Below are 26,714 nucleotides of genomic sequence, written 5' to 3' on the forward strand. Positions count from 1 at the left end.
AGTGAGGATCTCTGAATGATCCAATGTTGACCTAAATGATTAATGATGATAAATAGAATCCACCTGTGTGTAATCAAGTCTCCGTATAAATGCGCCTGTTCTCTGATAGTCTCAGAGGTCCGTTTAAAGCGCAGAGAGCATCATGAAGAACAAGGAACACACCAGGCAGGTCCGAGATACTGTTGTGGAGAAGTTTAAAGCCGGATTTGGATACAAAAAGATTTCCCAAGCTTTAAACATCCCAAGGAGCACTGTGCAAGCGATAATATTGAAATGGAAGGAGTATCAGACCACTGCAAATCTACGAAGACCCGGCCGTCCCTCTAAACTTTCAGCTCATACAAGGAGAAGACTGATCAGAGATGCAGCCAAGAGGCCCATGATCACTCTGGATGAACTGCAGAGATCTACAGCTGAGGTGGGAGACTCTGTCCATAGGACAACAATCAGTCGTATACTGCACAAATCTGGCCTTTATGGAAGAGTGGCAAGAAGAAAGACATTTCTTAAAGATATCCATAAAAAGTGTTGTTTAAAGTTTGCCACTAGCCACCTGGGAGACACACCAAACATGTGGAAGAAGGTGCTCTGGTCAGATGAAACCAAAATCGAACTTTTTGGCAACAATGCAAAACGTTATGTTTGGCGTAAAAGCAACACAGCTCATCACCCTGAACACACCATCCCCACTGTCAAACATGGTGGTGGCAGCATCATGGTTTGGGCCTGCTTTTCTTCAGCAGGGGCAGGGAAGATGGTTAAAATTGATGGGAAGATGGATGGAGCCAAATACAGGACCATTCTGGAAGAAAACCTGATGGAGTCTGCAAAAGACCTGAGACTGGGACAGAGATTTGTCTTCCAACAAGACAATGATCCAAAACATAAAGCAAAATCTACAATGGAATGGTTCACAAATAAACATATCCAGGTGTTAGAATGGCCAAGTCAAAGTCCAGACCTGAATCCAATCGAGAATCTGTGGAAAGAACTGAAAACTGCTGTTCACAAACGCTCTCCATCCAACCTCACTGAGCACGAGCTGTTTTGCAAGGAGAAATGGGCAGAAATTTCAGTCTCTCGATGTGCAAAACTGATAGAGACATACCCCAAGCGACTTACAGCTGTAATCGCAGCAAAAGGTGGCGCTACAAAGTATTAACTTCAGGGGGCTGAATAATTTTGCACGCCCAATTTTTCAGTTTTTTATTTGTTAAAAAAGTTAGAAATATCCAATAAATTTCGTTCCACTTCATGATTGTGTCCCACTTGTTGTTGATTCTTCACAAAAAATTACAGTTTTATATCTTTATGTTTGAAGCCTGAAATGTGGCAAAAGGTTGAAAAGTTCAAGGGGGCCGAATACTTTCGCAAGGCACTGTATGTGCTCACAAAAAAGGACATCACTTTTTGCACACACTGCTTCAGAGCTGGGTACTCTGTGTCAGGGAGCATGTTCCAGAAGTGGGAAAGACCGGTACCCATCTCAGCTTTCAGGGTGTCATTTCCCAGAAGTTCAACAACTTCACATTCCACTGCAGCACAGTCAAGGGAGAGGCCTGTGATAACTGGGGGCAGAGAAGACACTGGGACTTGGAACGGGTTCTCAATGACATGGAAAAACTCATTGTACATCTTGGAATCTTGATTGCTATTGAAACCTTAAAGTTGACCACTTGTACAAACAGCTGCATCACAGTCTTCAACTCTCTGTTCTTGAGTTTTGCAACAAGTACCTCTTGAAACATCATGCAAAGAAACGCAGCGAAGTTGGGGATACCCTCTCTCTTTCTCATTAGCCCGACAAGTCCCTTCTATTTGGGGCTCCATCAGGGCACACACATGCAAGATTTTACCAGTTCAGATTGGTCCCATTTATAAAGGTCTGAAGTGCATTCAACACATCCTCTCCTCCCGTTTCACTTTGCAGTAATAATCACAATATTTCTCCCCGATAAGACTCATCTTTAGGGGACCGGACCCATACGCATAACTGAGCAATGTCACAAACATTTGTGCTTTCATCCAATGCTAAGCTGAAACACGGAGCCACTGATAAATCCTCGTTTAGCTGCTTACCAATGTATTTTCCTATATCTTCAACCCTTCTTATTAAGGTTGTGTCCGATAGTTGTAGTTAATGTATTTGCATGTTTGCTACTGAAGGCAGCACATTATTTATGCTGAAGACAAAAAGCACTCTTTCACTATGTATGCAAAGGGTAAAGGCCTTCTTATGCCTAGCCAAGAACCATGTAATCTCATTTAAATTTCTCTGCAGCAGAGGTCGATCTGTTCATCAACTGTTGCTGTCCTTTCAGCAAATCTAAATTACCCCTTTTTAAAACTTGTGCACGTCTTCTTGCCAATTAAACAAAGTTGGTTTGTGGCATGAAGTACAAAGACAAATTATGTTGTCAATTTTTCTTGAAACACATTTTTACGGTTGGCTTGTCAGTCATTCAACTGACAAGCTAGCGTGGGAACTACAGCAGTGAGAACGCGTGAAGCAACCACTAGAGCGAGCGGCCCCTTCTGCTGGACAAAACCAGCACAACCACACTACTATAAATAAATTATTAGCTAGAAATGAAAGTTGACCATATATTTCAGACTTGCTTACGAGCCCTTCCCAACAATGCAGTAAAAAAAACATGAACAAAAAGTAATAAAAACAAATAGTAACACAAGAGGATTAAAATACACAACAACTAAGCTTTACACTGAGTGTACAAAACATTAGGAACATTTGTTATTTCCATGACATAGACTGACCACCAGGTGAATCCAGGTGAAAGCTATGATCCCTTATTGATATCACTTGTTAAATCCACTTCAAATCACTGTAAATGAACGGGAGGAGTTAGGTAAAAAAAAAAAAATGTTTAAACCTTGAGACAATTGAGGCATGGATTGTGTATGTGTGCCACTCAGAGGGTGAATGAGCAAGACAAAAGATTTAAGTGTCTTTGAACGGGGTATGGTAGTAGGTGCCAGGCGCACCGGTTTGAGAGTGTCAATAACTGCAAAGCTGTTGGCTTTTTCACACTCAATAGATTCCCGTGTGTATCAACAATGGTTCACCACCCAAAGGATATCCAGCCAACTTGACACACTTGTGGGAAGCATTGGAAACAACATGGCCCAGTATCCCTGTGGAACGCTTTGACACCTTGTAGAGTCCATGCACCGACCAATAGAGGCTGTTCTGAGGGGAAAAGGGAGTGCAACTCCATATTAGGAAGATGTTCTGAATTTTGTATACATGGAGTACCAGTACCAGATCAATGTGCAGGGGAATGAGGTACTTGAGATATGTATATGAATATGAAGGCAGGGTTAAGTGATAAGGCATCAGGATAGAAAATAATAATAATAGTAAAAAAAAGAACAGAGTAGGGCGGCAGTTAGCCTAGTGGTTAAGAGCGTTGGGCTAGTAACCGAAAAGTCGCTGGTTCGAATTCCCGAGCCGACTAGGTGAAAACTCGGACGATGTGCCCTTGAGAAAGGCACTTACTTAACCCCAATTGCTCCTGTAGGTCGAGAGTGTCTGCTAAATGACTAAAATGTAAATATAAAATGAGTAGCAGCAGCATATGATGAGTGGAAAAGTGTGTGTGAGTGTGAATGTATGTGTGTTTGTGTTGTTGGTATACGTGTATATGTGTCATGTCCTGGCCAGTATAAGGGTTAATTGTTATTGTAGTTTGGTCAGGACGTGGCACAGGGTATTTGTTTTATGTGGTTCAGGGTGGTGTTTTTGTAGTAAGGGCATTTGATTTAGTATTCCGGGGTTTTTTGGGCACTGTTTGAGATTCATGCATTCTATGTTTAGTCTAGGTAGTCTGTTTCTATGTAGGGTTAATTGGGGTGGACTTCCAATTGAAGGCAGCTGTGTGGTGTTGCCTTTAATTGGAAGTCCTATATTAGTTGGGTGTGTTTGTCTGTGTGTTTGTGGGAGATTGTTCTGTGTTCTGTGTTTAGCCTTGTGCCTTGCCAGACTGTTTGTTGATCGTTTGTTCTCTTTTTGTTATTTTGGTGTTCATTTTGGAATTTATTAAAAGTCAAGATGAGCATACACATACCTGCGGCATTTTGGTCCTCCTTAACCAACGACAACCGTGACAATATGTTTTCGTATGTGAACGTGTGTGGGTTTTATGTTAGACTGTCAGTGTAGTGTGTGTTAATATAGTTTGTGCATATACACTACCGTTCAAAGGTTTGGGGTAACTTAGAAATGTCCTTGTTTGTGAAAGAAAATAACATGAAATTGTAGAGAGGAGACCAAGGTGCAGCGTGGTAAGTGCTCATGTTTACTTTTTATTTATACTCAGAACACTAAACAAAATAACAAACAAAGGAAAATGAACGTCACGTTCTGCAGGCTTTCACTGAGCTGTACAAAAACAAGATCCCACAACCGAAGGAGGGAAAAAGGTCTGCCTAAGTATGATTCCCAATGAGAGACAACGATAGACAGCAGCCTCTGATTAGGAACCATACTCGGCCAAACACAAAGAAATACAAATACTAAATTGCCCACCCCACATCACACCCTGACCTAACCAAACTAGAGGAAATAAAAACGTCTCTCTAAGGTCAGGGCGTGACAATTGTAGACATTGTTAATGTTATAAATGCCTATTGTAGCTGGAAACGGGAGAGTTTTTATGGAATATCTACATAGGCGTACAGAGGCCCATTATTAGCAACCAACACTCGTGTTTCATGGCACAATGTGTTAGCTAATCCAAGTTTATAATTTTAAAAGGCTAATTGATCATTAGAAAACCATTTTGCAATTATGTTAGCACAGCTGAAAACTGTTGTCCTGATTAAAGAAGCAATACAACTGGCCTTCTTTAGACTAGTTGAGTGTCTGGAGCAATCAGAATATGTGGGTTTGATTACAGGCTCAAAACGGCCAGAAACAAAGACTTTCTTCTGAAACTCGTCAGTCTATTCTTGTTCTGAGAAATGAAGGCTATTCCATGCGAGAAATTGCCAAGAAACTGAAGATCTCGTACAACACTGTATACTACTCCCGTCACAGAACAGCGCAAACTGTCTCTAACCAGAATAGAAAGAGGAGTGGGAGGTCCTGGTGCACAACTGAGCAAGAGGACAAGTACATTAGTGTCTAGTTTGAGAAACAGACGCCTCACAAGTCCTCAATTGGCAGCTTCATTAAATAGTACCCACAAAACACCAGTCTCAATGTCAACAGTGAAGAGGCGACTCCGGGATGCTGGCCTTCTAGGCAGAATTGCAAAGAAAAAGCCATATCTCAGACTGACCAATAAAAATAAAATATTAAGATGGGCAAAAGACCACAGACACTGGACAGAGGAACTCAGATTATAAACAGAGAGTAGCAGCAGAGTAAAAGAGGTGTCTGGGTAGCCCTTTGATTAGCTGTTCAGTAGTCTAATGGTTTGGGGGATGAAGCTGTTAAGAAGCCTTTAGGACCTAGATTTTACGCTCCAGTACCACTTGCTGTGCGATAGGAGAGAGAACAGTCTATGGCTAGGGTGGCTGGAGTCTTTGGCAATTTTTAGGGCCTTCCACTGAGAATGCCTGATACAGAGGTCCTAGATGGCAGGAAGCTTGGCCCCAGCGATGTACTGGGCTGTACGCAATACCCTCTTTAGTACCTTGCGGTCGGAGGCCAAGCAGTTGCCATACCAGACGGTGATGCAAACATTTAGGATGCTCTCAATGGTGCAGATGTATAGCTTTTTGTGGCTCTGAGGACCCATGCCAAATCTTTTCAGTCTCCTGAGGGGGAATAGGAGTGGTCATGCCCTCTTCACGACTGTCTTGGTGTGTTTGGACCATGATTTTTTTTTTTTTTGGTGATGTGGACACCAAGGAACTTGAAGCTCTCAACTTGCTCCACTACAGCACCATCGATGAGAATGGGGGCGTGCTCGGCCCTCCTTTTCCTGTAGTCCACAATCATCTCCTTAGTCTTGATCACGTTGTTATCATGGCATCACACTGACAGGTCTCTCATGGTTGTCGGTGATCAGGACTACCACTGTTTCATCGTCGGCAAACTTAATGATGGTGCTGGAGTCATGCTTGGCCATGCAGTCATGGGTGAACAAGGAGTACGGGGGGGACTGAGCACACACCCCTGAGGGGCCCCCATGTTAAGGATCAGTATGGCAGATGTGTTGTTACCTACCCTTACAACCTGGGGGTGGCCCGTCAGGAAGTCCAGGATCCAGTTGCAGAGGGAGGTGTTTAGTCCCAGGGTCCTTAGCTTAGTGATGAGCTTTGAGGGCACTATGGTACTGAGCTGTAGTCAATGAATAGCATTCTCACATAGATGTTTATTTTGTCTAGGTGGGAAAGGGCATTGGGGAGTGCAATAGAGATTGCTTCATCTGTGGATCTGTTGGGGCGGTATGCAAATTGTAGTGGGTCTAGGGCTTCTGGGAAAATGGTGTTGATGTGAGATCAGCTTGATCTCCCCCTTTAACCCTTTCATGCGTGAGTTCAAAATATCTCTAATGGTCGACCCAGCGTGAGTTTTTTTATGCACGTGATGTTAGAATGTTCTCTCCATTCCAGAATGTGATTGTTACACAACAGTACATTTAATCCACGCTGCTTTCAAACCAAGGCACGCAGCCTGTTTTTATTTATAGGCTGTTTTCAACTTGTCAATTTCAAATTAATTTCTAACAAGTTTTTTAATTTCTAAGAATAGTTTGAATTAAGGTGTGTTCCACCTCACTCATTCACATTAAAGTAGTCATTTTTATGAACCAATACATTTTTTAGACATTGTTGACCCGGACAAAATTCCCCAAACACTTCCCAATTGTTTGTGCAGTTCAAGTCTGCAGACCTTTGCTCATCTCCCGTCCTGCACACACGTGTTCACATTTTTCGTATGTTGCCTGCATCGCAGTCATAGTTGTTTTCGTTACCAATAATAACTATAGAAATGTGTACGTTTCTATCAAATAAAGTGCCTTATTACATTATAATAGTTTCTGCATGTCGTGTTACCTTTATGGTGTTTATGGTGTTATAGTCAATGCTTAGGTAGCTAGCTACATTCTTCTATTAGCTCTGGAAAACAATGCTATTTGCATCAGAGAAGTATTAGCATGTGTTGTATTTTGAAGCTACCCTGGCCTTATAACTCCTCAGTGGCGCAGCTGTCTAACGCACAGAATCTCAGTACTAGAGGTGTCACTACAGACTCAAATCCAGGCTGTGTTTCTATCAAAGTAAGTGCCTTATTACGTTATAATAGTTTCTGTATGTTGTGTTATACTGTTTCTACTGTAGCTCACTGTGTGTATGGAGCATAATATATTTGTGTATATTCCTTATAACCACGGACTCGCGAGGTAACGTTACTCATTTCAAAACCTTTATGGTGTTATATTCATTCGTGCTTATGTAGCTGGCTACATTCTTCTATTAGCGCTGTAAAACTATGCTAACGTTAATTGCGCCAGAAGTATTGGCTTGTAATTTGAAGCTACCCTGGAAAAATATCTTCTTGTACCACTTCGTTGTTTTCCGACTGCATTCCACAAAGCTGTTTATCATGTCCGCCTTATCCACTGCCCCCATTTTGAGATTATAGGCAAGCACACAGTCTGGTTTGATTTTTAATCTCGTTTGATCTTTCTCTCTCCCGTCAGGTGGCCCACCTTCCCTGTGGCTGACATGGTTGCTGTATGGACAGTGGAGAGGACATGGATGTCTCGTTTGTCATGCCACTTTACTGCCAGCTGTTGACATTTCTTATTTTGTTTAACGGGTCATTTAGGATGGCAGTAGCATTGTTGATGAAATGCAGTCATAGCAGCAGAACTAGGAAGCGGTTTTGGGAAAAGAGGGTGGCAAAGAAGGGAGTTGCAAACATAGGATCTGTGCTCCAGTATTCTCTTAGGGAGTTCTTCTTTACTATCCCCATGAGAAGGACTGTCACCAGGAAGGTATACATTTCACTAATTGTGGTTGTCCCTCCCACTCCTGGCTCTCTCTTCTCCTGGAGCTCCAAGGCATGGTGATCGGTCTCTACTATGTCTACCACCAGCTCCTCTGTCAGAAACAACTTGAAGCACTGCCTCAGATGGAAAAGGTAAGGGGCGTTGCACTCCAGACTGGGACTCATCAAAGCAAACAGCAGGGCCAAGAGGGGTGAAATGGCTGGCAGCCTTCCAGCTACCACAGAGCTCCTGTACTTCATCCACTGTTGGTCTGCCTCCATCACCACCAGCATCTTCAAAGGGAACTGGGACTTTGTCAGGGACAAGGGGTCCTCAGATTAAGGGTTCTCAATGGCTGGGGGGCAGCTCCTCACTGGCACTGTCAGAATCTGATTCCTGACTTTCATACTCAGACTCATTTCAGAATTTTAAAAAAAGATCTAGAATTTCCGTGTTTGTGAGTTGTCTCCTTTTAGAAAGACATTGCTAATGCTACAGCTTAGCTCACTAGCTACATACATAAACAACAATAAATGGCTCAGAGTGGGAGTGAGAGGTTACGTGATTGACTACCAGCACGCGCCATTTGAATAAATAAATCACTATCAGAAAATGTTTTGTGTGGTAATTATTGATATATTTACTGTTTTATTCACATGTATCGGTGATAAATCAGGCATTCCAATTCTTGCATAGATTGTAATGGGCACATATTATGTGTGTAAAATACATTTTTGAAGGTTGTACTGATTATGATGAGCTAAGGTAATTCCAGCTATGTGTGTGGAGCCATGTTTGTTGACATACAATGCATTCTGGGTTTCACGTAATCGTCTGTTGGACCAAAGAAGCTATAACAAAATGAGGTGAGTAAGGGTTCACTCCTTTTTTGAGAACTTCAGGAAGTGAATGGTGGGATGTGAACCATGGTAGACGACACACCGCTTCAAAAGGCATACTATAAACAGACCAAACTCATCTGGTCTTCTCTTATTATCTTTGGTTTCTGTGAGGAAAAAAAGCATGGCTGCGCGCTGGAACTAATCATCGGATTAGCGCTAGGACAAATGTAGCCTACATTTTTTCAATTTGGATGATTGTGTTATGCTATAGACACTTCTGTGAATATCTGAACATTGCATCCAAAAATAAACTGCTCACATTCTGGACATAACTTTGTTAGGACTGTGTTTGTGGAAATAGTTTCTGAAAAAAGTGTGGCCAGCTCAAATGCTTATTGTTTCGTCATTCAAAACTGACCATTCAAATAAGCGTTCTAATCACACGGGTGTGATAATACGCTTCAGAGACCACGGAATAATTATCACACCCATGTGATTGCAGAGTGCTAAGAACCTTGGCGTGATCCTGGACAACACCCTGTCGTTCTCCACTAACATCAAGGTGGTGACCCGATCCTGTAGGTTCATGCTCTACAACATTCGCAGAGTACGACCCTGCCTCACACAGGAAGCGGCGCAGGTCCTAATCCAGGCACTTGTCATCTCCCGTCTGGATTACTGCAACTCGCTGTTAGCTGGGCTCCCTGCCTGTGCCATTAAACCCCTACAACTCATCCAGAACGCCGCAGCCCGTCTGGTGTTCAACCTTCCCAAGTTCTCTCACGTCACCCCGCTCCTCCGCTCTCTCCACTGGCTTCCAGTTGAAGCTCGCATCCGCTACAAGACCATGGTGATTGCCTACGGAGCTGTGAAGGGAACGGCACCTCCATACCTTCAGGCTCTGATCAGGCCCTACACCCAAACAAGGGCACTGCATTCATCCACCTCTGGCCTGCTGGCCCCCCTACCTCTGAGGAAGCACAGTTCCCGCTCAGCCCAGTCAAAACTGTTCGCTGCTCTGGCACCCCAATGGTGGAACAAGCTCCCTCACGACGCCAGGACAGCGGAGTCAATCACCACCTTCCGGAGACACCTGAAACCCCACCTCTTTAAGGAATACCTAGGATAGGTTAAAGTAATCCTTCTAACCCCCCCCTCCCCCCCCTAAAAGATTTAGATGCACTATTGTAAAGTGGTTGTTCCACTGGATATCATAAGGTGAATGCACCAATTTGTAAGTCGCTCTGGATAAGAGCGTCTGCTAAATGACTTAAATGTAAATGTAATGTAAATGTAATTGTATGTGAAAGGGTTAAACTCAGTTTTTCACAATTCCTGACATTTAATCCTCACAGAAATTCCCAGTCTTAGGTCAGTTTGGATCACCACTTCATTTTAAGAATGTGAAATGTCAGAATAATAGTAGAGAATGATTTATTTCAGCTTTTATTTCTTTCATCACATTCCCAGTGGGTCAAAAGTTTACATACACTCAATTAGTATTTGGTAGCATTGCCTTTAAATTGTTTAATTTGGGTCAAACGTTTTGGATAGACTTCCACAAGCTTCCCACAATAAGTTGGGTGAATTTCGGCGCATCCCTCCTGACAGAGCTGGAGTAACTGAGTCAGGTTTATAGGCCTCCTTGCTCACACACGGTTTTTCAGTTCTGCCCACAAATGTTCTATAGGCTTGAGATCAGGGCTTTGTGATGGCTACTCCAATACCTCGACTTTGTTGTCCTTAAGTCATTTTGCCACAACTTTGGAAGTATGCTTGGGGTCATTGTCCATTTGGAAGACCCATTTGCGACCAAGCTTTAACTTCCTGACTTATGTCTTGAGATGTTGCTTCAATATATCCACATCATTTTCCTGCTCCACGATGCCATCTATTTTGTGAAGTGCACCAGTCCCTCCTGCAGCAAAGCACCCCCACAACATGATGCTTCCAACCCCATGCTTCACGGTTGGGATGGTGTTCTTCGGCTTGCAAGCATACCCCTTTTTCCTTCAAACATAACAATGGTCATTATGGCCAAACAGTTCTATTTTTGTTTCATCAGACCAGACATTTCTCCAAAAAGTATGATCTTAGTCTCCATGTGCAGTTGCAAACCGTAGTCTGACATTTTTATGGTGGTTTTGGAGAAGTGACTTCTTCCTTGCTGAGCAGCCTTTCAGGTTATGTTGAAATAGGACTTGTTTTACTGTGGATATATATACTTTTGTACCTGTTTCCTCCAGCATCTTCACAAGGTCTTTTCCTGCTGTTCTGGGATTGATTTGCACTTTTCGCACCAAAGTACGTTCATCTCTAGGAGGCAGAACATGTCTCCATCCTGAGCGGTATGACGGCTGCGTGGTTCCATCATGTTTATACTTATGTACAATTGTTTGTACAGATGAACGTGGTACCTTCAGGCGTTTGGAAATTGCTCCCAAGGATGAACCAGACTTGTGGAGGTCTACACATTTCTTGGCTGATTTCTTTTGATTTTCCAATGATGTCAAGCAAAGCGGCACTGAGTTTGAAGGTAGGCCTTGATATACATCCACAGGTACACCTCCAATTGACTCAAATGATGTCAATTAGCCTATCAGAAGCTTCTAAAGCCATGACATCATTTTCTGGAATTTTCCAAGCTTTTTAAAGGCACAGTCAACTTAGTGTATGTAAAGTTCTGACCCACTGGAATTATGATACAGTGAATTATAAGTGAAATAATCTGTCTGTAAACAATTGTTGGAAAAATTACTTGTGTCATGCACAAAGTAGATGTCCTAACCGACTTGCCAAAACTATAGTTTGTTAACAAGACATTTGTGGAGTGGTTGAAAAATGAGTTTGAATGACTGCAACCAAAGTGTATGTAAACTTCCGACTTCAACTGTACATGGTTAAAGCATACCACCATAGTCCCTGTGTCCAAGAAAGCGAAGGTAACCTGCCTAAATGACTACCGCCCTGTAGTATTCACGCCTGTAGCCATGAAGTGCTTTGAAAGGTTGGTCATGACTCACATCAACACCATCATCCTGGAAACTCGAGACCCACTCCAATTCACATACCGCCCCAACAGATCCACAGATGACGCAATCTCAATCGCACTCCACACTGCCCTTTACCACCTAGACAATATTAGACACTATGTGAGAGTGATGTTCATTGACTACAGCTCAGTGTTCAACAATATTGTGCCCATAAAGCTCAACTAAACACCTCCCTCTGCAACTAGATCCTGGACTTCCTGACGGGTCGCCCCCAGGTGGTAAGGGTAGGCAACAACACATCTGTCATGCTGATCCTCAACACGGGGGCCCTTCAGGGATGCGTGCTGAGTCCTCTCCTGTACTCCATGTTCACCCACGACTGCATGGCCAAGCACGACTCCAACAACATCATTAAGTTTGCTGACGACATTAACGGTGGTAGGCCTAATCACCAACAGTGATGAGACAGCCTATAGGGAGGATATCAGAGACCTGGCAGTGTGGTGACAGGACAACAACTTGTCCCTCAACGTGAGCAAGACAAAGGAGATGATTGTGGACTACATGAAAAGGAGGGCCGAACATGGCCCCATTCACCTCGACGGGGCTGTAGTGGAGTGGGTCGAGAGTTTTAAGATCCTTGGTGTCCACATCACCTACAAACAATCATGGTCCAAACACACCAAGAAAGTCATAAAGAGGGCATGACAACACCTTTTCCCCCTCAGGAGACTGAAAAGATTTCTTTAAAAAGTTCTACAGCTACACCATCGAGAGCATCCTGAACGGTTGCATCCGACCGTAAGGCGCTATAGAGGGTAGTGTGTACGGCCCAGTACATCACTGGGGCCAAGCTTCCTGACATCCAGGACCTTTATACTAGGCGGAGTCAGAGGAAGGCCCACATTTTTTCCCAAAGACTCCAGTCACCCAAGTCATAGACTGTTCTCTCTGCTACCGCACGGCAAGCAGTACCAGAACGCCAAGTCTAGGTCCAAATAGCTCCTTAATAACTTCTACCCCCAAGCAATAAGACTGCTAAACAATTAATCAAAAGGCCACCTGAACTATTTGCATTGACACCCCCCCCCACCCTTTGTTTTTAGACTGCTGCTACTCACTGTTTATTATCTATTTATAGTCACTTTACCCCTACCTACAGGTACAAATTAACTTTACTAACATGTACCCCCGCACATTGACTCTGTACCTGTACCCCCAGTATATAGCCTCATTATTGTTATTTTATTGTGTAACGTTTTTTGTTTGTTTTGTAAATATTTTCTTAACTCTATTTTCTTAACCTGCATTGTTGGTTAAAGGCTTTTAAGTAAGCATTTCACGGTAAGGTCTAGAACTTTTGTATTTGGCGCAATTGACAAATAAAATCTGATTTGATTTGACCTAGAGTAATCCAGCTACGTCTCTGCAAGACATATCATATTGCAGCTTTTCAAGTCTTTGAAAGGAGACTCTCGAACAAAACTCATCCATCTTGTTCTCAAGTGACTGGATATTTGGCAATAGAACGGAGGGGAGTGCTGGCCGATATTCTCTTCGGCTCAATCTCACCAGGATGCCGGCACGTTTTGGTAGCCCATGAAACAAAGGAATGGGGTCTGGTATGAACAAGGGAACAGCAAAGTTGGCGTTGAAGTCAGATTTAAAGTCAAAATCAAGGTTAGTAACTGTCTATCTTATGTCCAGAAGTTACTGGCAGTCATACAGTGGCAAGAAAAAGTATGTGAACTCTTTGGAATTACATGGATTTCTGCATAAATTGGTCATCAAATTTGATTTGATCTTCATCTAAGTCACAACAATAGACAAACAGAACAGTGTGCTAATAACACACAAATTATTGTACTTTTCGTGTCTATATCGAATACATCATTTAACCTGTTATGGCTAGGGGGCAGTATTTTCACGGCTGGATAAAAAACGTACCCGATTTAATCTGGTTACTACTCCTGCCCAGTAACTAGAATATGCATATAATTATTGCCTTTGGATAGAAAACACTCCAAAGTTTCTAAAACTGTTTGAATGGTGTCTGTGAGTATAACAGAACTCAAATGGCAGGTCAAAACCTGAGAGATTCCTTTACAGGAAGTGGCCTGTCTGACCATTTCCTGAACTTCTTTGCCATCTCTATCTTTTACAAAGGATCTCTGCTCTAACGTGACACTTCCTACGTCTTCCATGGGCGCTCAGAGCCCGGGAAAAAACAGAATGTCGTCATCCCAGCCCCAGGCTGAAACACATTATCGCCTTTCTCAAGTGGCCGATCAAGGGACTGTGGGCTTAGGCGCGTGCCCTGGCCGCCCCTGTCTTTGTGATTTTTCCTCTGTTTGCCGAAAAGGAGATTCCCGGTCGGAATATTATCGCTTTTCTACGAGATAAATTGCATAAAAAATTATTTTAAACAGCGGTTGACATGCTTCGAAGTAAGGTAATGGAATATTTAGAAATTTTTTGTCACGAATTGCGCCATGCGCGCGACCCTGATTTACCATTTCGGATAGTTTCTGGAACGCACGATCAAAACGCCGCTATTCGGATATAGCGATGGATTATTTTGAACCAAACCAACATTTGTTATTGAAGTAGCAGTCCTGGGAGTGCATTCTGACGAAGACAACAAAGGTAATAACATTTTTGTTATAGTAAATCTGTTTTTGGTGAAGGCTAAACTTGCCGGGTGTCTAAATAGCTAGCCCGTGATGGCTGGGCTATGTACTTAGAATATTGCAAAATGTGCTTTCACCAAAAAGCTATTTTAAAATCGGACATATCGAGTGCATAGAGGAGTTCTTAAAATAATTGTTATGCTTTTTGTGAACGTTTATCGTGAGTAATTTAGTAAATTGTTAGTAAATTCCCCGGAAGTTTGCTAGTTCTGAACGTCGCATGCTAATGTAAAAAGCTGTTTTTTGATATAAATATGAACTTGATTGAACAAAACATGCATGTATTGTATAACATAATGTCCTAGGTGTGTCATCTGATGAAGATCATCAAAGGTTAGTGCTGCATTTAGCTGTCTTCTGGGTTTTTGTGACATTATATGCTTGCTTGAAAAATGTGTCTGATTATTTCTGGCTGGGTACTCGGCTGACATAATCTAATGTTTTGCTTTCGCTGTAAAGCCTTTTTGAAATCGGACAGTGTGGTTAGATAAAGGAGAGTCTTGTCTTTAAAATGCTGTGAAATAGTCATATGTTTGAAAAATTGAAGTTTTTGTATTTTTGAGGAATTTGTAATTCGCGCCACGCCTATCATTGGATATTGGAGCAGGTGTTCCGCTAGCGGAACGTCTAGATGTAAGAGGTTAAACATTCACAGTGTAGGTTGGAAAAGTATGTGAAACCCAAGGCTAATGACTTCTCCAAAAGCTAATTGGAGTCAGGAGTCAACTAACCTGGAGTCCAATCAATGAGACGAGATTGGCGACGTTGTTTAGAGCTGCCTTGCACAATAAAAACACTCACAATTTGAGTTTGCTTTTCACAAGAAGCATTGCCTGATGTGAACCATGAATCAAACAAAATAGATCTCAGAAGACCTAAGATTAAGAATTGTTGACTTACATAAAGCTGGAAAGGGTTACAAAAGTATCTCTAAAAGCCTTGATGTTCATCAGTCCACGGTACAACAAATTGTCCATAAATGGAGAAAGTTCAGCACTGTTGCTACTCTCCTTAGGAGTGGCCGTCCTGCAAAGATGACTGCAAGAACACAGCGCAGAATGCTCAATGAGGTTAAGAAGAATCCTAGAGTGTCAGCTAAAGATTTACAGAAATTTCTGGAACATGTTAACATCTCTGTTGACTAAACATGCTAACATCTCTGTTGACTAAACAAGAATGGTGTTCATGGGAGGACACCACAGAAGAAGCCACTGTTGTCCAAAAAAAACATTGCTGCACGTCTGGAGTTTGCAAAAGTGCTCCTGGATGTTCCACAGCGCTACTGGCAAAATATTCTGTGGATAGATGAAACTACAGTTGAGAAGTTTGGAAGGAACACAGAACACTATGTCTGGAGAAAAAAAGGCACAGCACACCAGCATCAAAACCTCATCCCAACTGTAAAGTATTGTGGAGGGAGCATCATAGTTTGGGGCAGCTTTGCTGCCTCAGGGCCTGGACAGCTTGCTATCATCAATGGAAAAAATGAATTCCGAAGTTTATCAAGACATTTTGCAGGAGAATGTTAGGCTATCTGTCCGCCAATTGAAGCTCAACAGAAGTTGGGTGATGCAACAGGACAATGACCCAAAACAAAGTAAATCAACAACAGAATGGCTTCAACAGAAGAAAATACGCCTTCTGGAGTGGCCCAGTCAGAGTACTGACCTCAACCAGATTGAGATGCTGTGGCATGACCTCAAGAGGGCAGTTCACACCAGACATCCCAAGAATATTGCTGAACTGAAACAGTTTTGTAAAGAGGTATGGTCCAAAATTCCTCTTGACTGTTGTGCAGGTCTGATCCACAACTACAGAAAATGTTTGGTTGAGGTTATTGCTGCCAAAGGAGGGTCAACCAGCTATTAAATCCAGAGGTTCACATACTTGTTCCACCCTGCACTGTGAACGTTTACACAGTGTGTTCAATAAAGACATTTATTGATAATTGATACTTCTTTGTGTGTTATTAGTTTAAGCAGACTGTGTTTGTCTATTGTTGTGACCTAGATGAAGATCAGACCAAATTTTATGACCAATTTATGCAGAAATCCAGGTATTTCCAAAGGGTTCACATACTTTTTCTTGCCACTGTATGTGATAATAGTATGAATGTTCTGTATACACCTTTTTTTAGATAAACACAAAACAAGTAATTACATAGCAAAAACGTGTTGGAACTCGTAAGATGGCGATGACAGAGAAGGGTGACATCTTTTTCAGAGGTCATTACTGACTCTGGACATGCCATCCTTTTCCTTCTCTTCTTTTTTGTATTTTCCCCTCCCCCCGTTTCTTTGTGTAAAAATGTTCCACCGTGAAAATATTTAAGCAGATTTTTATCTTAACTCTTTGTATGTTTTGCTCATGTAAGTCAAGAGACATTATATACATGCAAGAAACATTATGATTTGTTGTGGTATTGTGAAGAAATACTTTACAATTTAAATGACTTATTTGAGTTATGAATTCAGTGTTTTGTTAGTTATTTTGGATATTGTCTAGGCCTAGATGATCATTACTGTTTTTGGAGAAAATTTAACCTTTTACACCTTCTCTTGAAATTAAAGTTGCATTTAGAGTTTTACTACAACATATGAATTACAACAATGTTTGTTTTTCAAATTATGTATTTTAGTAAAAGAAAAATTAAGTAAATAGCCCACTTTATCTTGAAAAATAAATTAAAGGTCAAATTGAAGAACTAAAAAGCCTAGTCTTAAGTACTATATCTTTCTGATTTTACAGAAGTTTAGGTAAAATTATCCTTAATATTTGGACCAGAATGAGGCTCTATCTCCAGTACCTATTGTTCCTGCAGGGAGGACTCACCATCTTCATCGACTTTTATAATTTATCTGCAGATAATTGCTAAAAAGCCTAACAGTATGCAAATTAGGGAGCCAAATGAGTGTCTCACTTACCGATGTGATTTGGTAGGTTACAGTACACTGACCAGTCACTTACTTTAGAGTCACTGTCTGGGAAGTCCTGACATGGGCTTCAAATCATAGGAGAATCCAAACAAGATCTTTGGTTTACTTCTCTCAGTGCGATACTATGGACATATAACTACGTTGTATGATTTATGAATGGTAAAAGGATATAGGTTATCAACTTTATTCAATCAGTTCGACACCTTCTATAAATTGGTCAACACTGATCGTCAATCAAAGCACAGTAAATAGCCTATGCACCACCACTCTGTGGCTGGCTATAGGAAACACGTGGAAGAAAATAAATGAATGTGTCAGAAAACAATAATGAGGCTAAGTGGATTTCAACTCAACGTTACCACTTACATTACATGGAATGTGTAGATTATCTCACAGAGATGAAGGAGCATTATGTTATCTGTGTAAAGAAATTCAACTGCAACCAACCACAGCGCACACAAATCTTTATTTTTTTATTTCACCTTTATTTAACCAGGTAGGCTAGTTGAGAACAAGTTCTCATTTACAACTGCGACCTGGCCAAGATAAAGCAAAGCAGTTCGACACATGAAACAACACAGAGTTACACCTGGAATAAACAAACATACAGTCAATAATACAGTAGAAAAAGTCTATATACAGTGTGCAAATGACGTAGGATAATGGAGGTAAGGCAATAAATAGGCCATGGTGGTGAAGTAATTACAATATAGCAATTTAACACTGGTCGATGTGCAGAAGATGAATGTGCAAGTAGAGATACTGGGGTGCAAAGTAGCATGATCAATAAATAAATACAGTATGGGGATGAGGTAGTTGGATGGGCTATTTACAGATGGGCTATGTACAGGTGCAGTGATCTGTGAGCTGCTCTGACAGCTGGTGCTTAAAGCTAGTGAGGGAGATATGAGTCTCCAGCTTCAGTGATTTTTGCACATGCTGGAGCGCGTGCTATGGGTGGGTGCTGCTATGTTGACCAGTGAGCTGAGATAAGGCAGGGCTTTACCTAGTAGAGACTTATAGATGACCTGGATCCAGTGGGTTTGGCGACGAGTATGAAGCGAGGGCCAGCCAACGAGAGCGTACATGTCGCAGTGGTGGGTAGTATATGGGGCTTTGGTGACAAAACTGATGGCACTGTGATAGACTGCATCCAATTTGTTGAGTAGAGTGTTCGGTGCTATTTTGTAAATTACATCGCCAAAGTCGAGGATCGGTAGGATGGTCAGTTTTACAAGGGTATGTTTGGCAGCATGAGTGAAGGATGCTTTGTTGCGAAATAGGAAGCCGATTCTAGATTTAATTTTGGATTGGAGATGCTTAATGTGAGTCTGGGTGCACCTCATGGGTGCACCTCAGCCATACTCAAGATCCTAAACGATATCGTAACCGCCATCGATAAGAAACAATACTGTGCTGCCGTATTCATTGACCTGGCCAAAGCTTTAGACTCTGTCAATCACCACATCCTCATCGGCAGACTCAATAGCCTTGGTTTCTCAAATGATTGCCTCGCCTGGTTCACCAACTACTTCTCTGATAGAGTTCAGTGTGTCAAATCGGAGGGCCTGTTGTCCGGGCCTCTGGTAGTCTCCATGGGGGTGCCACAGGGTTCAATTCTTGGGCCGACTCTTTTCTCTGTATACATCAATGATATCGCTCTTGCTGCTGGTGAGTCTCTGATCCACCTCTACGCAGACGACACCATTCTGTATACTTCTGGACCTTCTTTGGACACTGTGTTAACCTGTTGGGGCTAGGGGGCAGTATTTGCACGGCCGGATAAAAAACGTACCCGATTTAATCTGGTTACTACTCCTGCCCAGAAACTAGAATATGCATATAATTAGTAGATTTGGATAGAAAACACTCTAAAGTTTCTAAAACTGTTTGAATGGTGTCTGTGAGTATAACAGAACTCATATGGCAGGCCAAAACCTGAGAAGATTCCATACAGGAAGTGCCCTGTCTAACAATTTATTGTCCTTCTGTAGGCTCTCTATCGAAAATACAGCATCTGTGCTGTAACGTGACATTTTCTAAGGCTTCCATTGGCTCTCAGAAGGCGCCAGAAAGTGTAATGAGATGTCTGCAGTCTCTGGGCTAAGTACAGCAGCAGAGTTTGTTACTGGCCTGCCTGGGGACAGTGACACTGGAGATGCGCGTTCATGTGAATTCTCCATTTTGTTCTTTCAGTCTTTGAACGAATACAACGTCGCCCGGTTGGAATATTATCGCTATTTTACGAGAAAAATCGCATGAAAATTGATTTTAAACAGCGTTTGACATGCTTTGAAGTATGGTAATGGAATATTTTGAATTTTTTTTGTCACGAAATGCGCTCGCGTGTCACCCTTCGGCTTGTGACCTGAACGCACAAACAAAACGGAGCTATTTCAATATAACTATGGATTATTTCGAACCAAAACAACATTTGTTGTTGAAGTAGAAGTCCTGGGAGTGCATTCTGATGAAGAACAGCAAAGGTAATCCAATTTTTCTTATAGTAAATCTGAGTTTGGTGAGGCCCAAACTTGGTGGGTGTCAAATTAGCTTGCCGTGATGGCCGGGCTATCTACTCAGAATATTGCAAAATGTGCTTTCGCCAAAAAGCTATTTTAAAATCTGACACCGCGATTGCATAAAGGAGTTCTGTATCTATAATTCTTAAAATAATTGTTATGTATTTTGTGAACATTAGTCGTGAGTAATTAAGTAAATTCACCGGAAGATTGCGGTGTGTATGCTAGTTGCTAGTTCTGAACATCACATGCTAATGTAAAAAGCTGGTTTTTGATATAAATATGAACTTGATTGAACAAAACATGCATGTATTGTATAACATAATGTCCTTGGAGTGTCATCGGATGAAGATCATCAAAGGTTAGGGCTGCATTTAGCTGTGGTTTTGGTTTTTGTGACATATATGCCTGCTTGAAAAATGGCTGTGTGGTTATTTCTGACTATGTACTCTCCTAACATAATCTAATGTTTTGCTTTCGCTGTAAAGCCTTTCTGAAATCGGACAGTGTGGTTAGATTAACGAGAGTCTTATCTTTCAAATGGTGTTAAAAAGTCCTATGTTTGAGAACTTTGAATTATGACATTTTGTGGTTTTAAATTTGCCGCTCTGATGTGTCACTGGCTGTTGAATAGTGCGGGACGATTTCGTCCCACCTACCCTAGAGAGGTTTTAACAACCCTACAGACGAGCTTCAATGCCAAAGAACTCTCCTTCCGTGGCCTCCAACTGCTCTTAAATACAAGTAAAACTAAATGCATGCTCTTCAACCGATCGCTGCCTGCACCTGCCCGCCTGTCCAGCATCACTATTCTGGATGGCTCTGACTTAGAATATGTGGACAACTACAAATACCTAGGTGTCTGATTAGACTGTAAACTCTCCTTCCACTCACATCAAACATCTCCAGTCCAAATTTAAATCTAGAATTGGCTTCCTATTTCGCAACAAAGCATCCTTCACTCATGCTGCCAAACATACCCTCGTAAAACTGACCATCCTACCGATCCTCGACTTCGGCGATGTCATTTACAAAATAGCCTCCAACACCCTACTCAATAAACTGGATGCAGTCTATCACAGTGCCATCCGTTTTGTCACCAAAGCCCCATATACTACCCACCACTGCGACCTGTACGCTCTCGTTGGCTGGCCCTCGCTTCATACTCGTTGCCAAATCCACTGGCTCCAGGTCATCTACAAGACCCTGCTAGGTAAAGTCCCCCCTTTTCTCCGCTCACTGGTCACCATAGCAGCACCCACCTGTAGCACGCGCTCCAGCAGGTATATCTCTCTGGTCACCCCCAAAGCCAATTCCTCCTTTGGCCGTCTCTCCTTCCAAAAATCTCTGAAACTGGAAACACTTATCTCCCTCACTAGCTTTAAGCACCAGCTGTCAGAGCAGCTCACAGATCCCTGCACCTGTCCATAGCCCATCTATAATTTAGCCCAAACAACTACCTCTTCCCCTACTGTATTTATTTATTTATTTTGCTCCTTTGCACACCATTATTTCTACTTTGCACTTTCTTCTACTACAAATCTACCATTCCAGTGTTTTACTTGCTATATTGTATTTACTTTGCCACCATGGCCTTTTTGCCTTTACCTCCCTTATCTCACCTCATTTGCTCACATTGTATATAGACGTATTTTTCTACTGTATTATTGACTGTATGTTTGTTTTACTCCATGTGTAACTCTGTGTTGTTGTATGTTGTCAAACTGCTTTGCTTTATCTTGGCCAGGTCGCTATTGTAAATGAGAACTTGTTCTCAACTTGCCTACCTGGTTAAATGAAGGTGAAATAAATATATATAAATATTAATATTAGGGAGAGGCATGCGTAGCCCGGTGATCATAGGGGCCCAGTGAGTGGTTGGGCTGGCTGGAGACATGGCGATTCAAACAGCTAGCAGGCCGGGGATAGCAAGCTAGCAGAAGGGCCTTAGAGGGACGTTGCGGCGGAGGAAAGTCTGTTTTAGCCTCCGCGTGCGGTGACGTTGATAGACCAGTCGTGATGGCATACAAATCACACAGGTAGCGGGAGGTGGGACAGACAGCAGACTGTCAAACCATTTACATTTCTAATTGAAAAGTTTTGAAATGGAAAAAGTAGCTGGCTGTTAACAGCTGTTTAGCAGATGGCCAGCACTTAGGGAAAATACTGGAGGAGGCGTAACCATTCCTGTGATTAAACAGTGTGTGTGTGTGTGTTTGTCCAAGGCATGGGACATTTTGACCAGACCGGATGACAATCAGCTGTCTGACCTTTCAAAGTGAAATGCCCCATCGTAAAAAAAATAAGGAATATACTGAAAAAATGCCTCTCTCTTTTGGCTAATTCCTCAAACAGAGGATTCTAGCCTGTTGGGGAGTATTTCCATGGCCGGATAGAAAACGTACCCGATTTAATCTGGTTACTACTCCTGCCCAGTAACTAAAATATGCATATAATTATTGGCTTTGGATAGAAAACACCCTAAAACTGTTTGAATGGTGTCTGTGAGTATAACAGAACTCATATGGCAGGCAAAAACCTGAGAAGATTCCTTACAGGAAGTGGCCTGTCTGATAAGTTCTTGTTCTTCTTGGCTGTGTTTATTGAAAACTGAGGATCTTTAGTGTAACATGACACTTCCTACGGCTCCCATAGGCTCTCAGAACCCGGGAAAATGCTGAATGATGTAATTCCAGCCTCTGGCTGAAAAACATTAGCGCGTTTGGATAGTGGCCGGTCAGAGTACCATCAGACTGAGGCTCGTGCACGAGTCGACCGCATGTTTTATTTTCTTTCGTCTTTGAACGTAAACACGCTTTCCCGGTCGGAATATTATCGTTTTTTTACGAGAAAAATGGCATAAAAATTGATTTTAAACAGCGGTTGACATGCTTCGAAGTACGGTAATGGAATATTTAGAATTTTTTTGTCACGAAATGCATCGTGCGCGTCACCCTTCTTTACCATTCGGATAGTGTCTTGAACGCACGAACAAAACAGAGGATATTTGAACATAACTATGGATTATTTTGAACCAAACCAACATTTCTTATTGAAGTAGAAGTCCTGGGAGTGCATTCTGATGAAGAACAGCAAAGGTAATAACATTTTTCTTATAGTAAATCTGACTTTGGTCAGGGCTAAACTTGGTGGGTGTCTAAATAGCTAGCCCTGTGATGCCGGGCTATCTACTCAGAATATTGCAAAATGTGCTTTCACCGAAAAGCTATTTTAAAATCGGACATAGCGAGTGCATAGAGGAGTTCTGTATCTATAATTCTTAAAATAATTGTTATTTTTTTTGTGAACGTTTATCGTGAGTAATTTTGTAAATTCACCGGAAGTTTGCGGGGGGTATGCTAGTTCTCAACGTCACATGCTAATGTAAAAAGCTGTTTTTTGATATAAATATGAACTTGATTGAACAAAACATGCATGTATTGTATAACATAATGTCCTAGGGTTGTCATCTGATGAAGATCATCAAAGGTTAGTGCTGCATTTAGCTGTGGTTTGGGTTTATGTGACATTATATGCTAGCTTGAAAAATGGGTGTCTGATTATTTCTGGCTGGGTACTCTGCTGACATAATCTAATGTTTTGCTTTCGTTGTAAAGCCTTTTTGAAATCGGACAGTGTGGTTAGATTAACGAGAGTCTTGTCTTTAAAATGGTGTAAAATAGTCATATGTTTGAGAAATTGAAGTAATAGCATTTCTAAGGTATTTGAATAACGCGCCACGGGATTCAACTGGCTGTTGAGTAGGTGGGACGATTTCGTCCCGCCGACCCTAGAGAGGCTAGAAGATCCTGAAAGAAAAAACCTGTTTGTCCCATATCAATTTGATTTGGTAAGCCTGCAGCTTTTTCCTAAATCTTCATATAGGCGTGAACCCATAGTATTGATAATATGTTGTCCTAACGGGACATGAACCTATTACATTTATGTTGCAAACACTACAAAAATACTGAGTATATAATGTGAGATTTGAGCCCATAAAATTGCCAGCCCTTTGGGACTTGAACCTACAACCTTGGTGTTTCCAGCACCTTATGGGACTTGAACCTACAACATTGGTGTTTCCAGCGCCTTATGGGACTTGAACCTACAACATTGCTGTTCCCAGCACCTTATGGGACTTGAACCTACAACCTTGGTGTTTCCAGCACCTTCAGCTTTTAACCTACAACCTTGGTGTTTCCAGCACCTTGTGGGACTTGAACCTACAACATTGGTGTTGCCAGCAACTTATGGGACTTGAACATACAACCTTGATGTTGCCAGAGCCTTATATGACTTGAACATAGGTGTTTCCAGCACATTGTGGGACTTGAACATACAACATTGGTGTTGCCAGCCTGTTGGACCTTGAACATACAGCTGTGGTTTTTCCAGCACCTTGTGGGACTTTAACCTACAATATTGGTGTTGCCAGCACCTTATTGGACTTGAACCTATAACATTGGAGTGACCAGCACCTTGTGGGACTTAAACCGGTCACCTTGATGTTAGAATCATACAGTGACCCTCTAGTCTCTCCTGTTGTGAGTATGGCAGAATGACTCCCTCACAGCTTCTTGTTCTTAATGAGGCTTGTCAACATGAGCCGACCTGATGCTGCCTGCTTCTCTCAACAGATGCTACCAAAACACACACACACACGTACAAACATGCACACAGGCATGAACGCACGCACACACAAGCATGCATGCACACACACACACACACACAGACACATGAATGCACGCACACACAAACATACATGCAGACACACATACATACACAGATAAGCATACGTATACACACACATACGTATCCACAGTTGCAAAAACACAGACACACACACAGGCCACCCAGAAGCCACCAAGGCAACTGCCAGCACACATTATTACCCACATTTAGTGAACGATTAGGCCTGGGAAACGGCAGCAGGTGCTGCCTGCTTGCTGTTCTCTGCCTCGTCTCCTCTGACTGCATGCACATAGTCTCTCACTCACACACACCACAGTGACGACAAAAAAAGTAGGGCCAGTTTAATCATGGGTTCATGTGAACGATAGGCCTTTCACCAAATAGTGGAAATCTATGTTTATAAATCTAGTGGCATAGGGACGAACAAATCCTGTATGTTAGTCCTGACTAATACAACATCAGTCAAAGCATTCAACTCATCATATACAATTTGATAGCATTAACATTTGTCAGAATTTGTTATAATGCTTGGATCAGTGACTGAATGAACATGTAATTATGTTAATCAATGCATGGTCTACTGGTGCGTGGTTCAGCTGTTTGTTCAGCCACACCCGCCTGCAATTGCTAATAACCCATCCACAACCGACCGACTATATGTGATAAAGTGAAAAGCTGACGCCCGCACCCAACCATAACCCGCAAATACAGAAGATGCTCTATAGGCTACAGTCAAAGACTGCAGAACGATTTTTTCACAGGGGGTGCAGTATTTTGTTTTGCCTGATTTAGATATGTTTATGCTTATAATGTCTAACATTTTGGTAGGCTATTTGTTAGTCAAATTGTCTATAATTAGATTTATGCTGCTTCTCTTCTGTCATTATATGTTGCCCTAGAAGACTAAATAAACCCTTGCTCAACAGAATAATGTAATAGATCAATAGAATGCTTCAATCTAGTTAACATCTGTAAAGTTCTCTGTGTCATCTTTCGCAGAGAAAATATGTTTAGGGACTGGGGAGAAAATACAATAAAGCAACAAAAAAAAGGCTAACATTTTCTGTGCAAAATATCCAAATGACATCAGTTTGATCAGTTGTAAGGAAAAAGCTTTGAAAACGATCCAACGTGTTTCTGATAAGATTTCAGTTTGGCTTCGATGCATTTTTATGTGGTTGAAAAACGATCAGCTTTTATGATGCTTTTATGATGAAGACAGCACCTGTACAGATCGTATCTAACTGAGCATTGCGTTCTCTCAAGATGCAAAAAGAAAGAAATCATATTTCCAAATTTTGTCTAAATTTGATGTATAATTTTTCTGCAGGAAATGCTTAATTCTACAGGAGTTATTATTAAGGCTATAGCCCTATTCGCATGGGTCCCATATTACTAGAGAACATTGGTTATGTATTTATTACCCCAGAATACCCCAGTTATTTTTTCTTGCTCATACCGTGAGCAACAGCTATAAAACTCAGACATTTCTCTCAAAACACAGGGATGTCGATTCACACGGGACTAGTACTATTAGAGGACTTTGGATTTTGCCAAAAAAACTGTAGGTTATTCTGATTAGTCGTCCAGATTTCAGTTTCCATTTAACCCATCTAAACAACAGTTCCCTTGACATACCATAGGCCTATTTGAAGTCCCGTCTTGTGACCGTGGAATTTGTATAGGGCCTCACAATCATCACTCATAACATAACCGGCACTGCTATCATCCTCTTTTACCACTTCACCAAATATTACTTTTCTGGCCCTCCCTTATCTTTATTTTCAACTCAACTTTTGTAGCTTTTGTCTTATTGAATTCAACTTGGCCAATGTCCTTTTGCCCCCATGGATTGACGTACATTTTTTCTTCCCGTTTGGCGATTGGCTGTGTAGGCAATTTGGCACACGTACAGTTAAACCCTAAAGTTTAGACTTATGCACTAATACCAAATAGCCTAAAATAATGAAAGAAAAACCTCAATGTAGACTATAGAAATTGCACAATAGTTATATATTTATGGATTTTTTAAAGTATCGTTTCTCTTTATTCAACCTGCCCTTCAGCCATACAAT

At 41.7% G+C, this 26,714-nt stretch overlaps 1 protein-coding gene across 3 annotated transcripts in view; it reads right to left on the reverse strand.

The window, feature by feature from the left end:
• Nucleotides 1-26,714, reverse strand: part of nalcn (sodium leak channel, non-selective) — a 363,467-nt gene that overhangs the window by 163,171 nt on the left and 173,582 nt on the right. The gene's annotated exons all lie outside the window — the stretch shown is intronic.

The sequence above is a fragment of the Salmo salar genome, chromosome 21, assembly GCF_965601325.2.
Source record: "Salmo salar chromosome 21, fSalSal1, whole genome shotgun sequence".
Taxonomy (NCBI): Eukaryota; Metazoa; Chordata; class Actinopteri; order Salmoniformes; family Salmonidae; genus Salmo; species Salmo salar.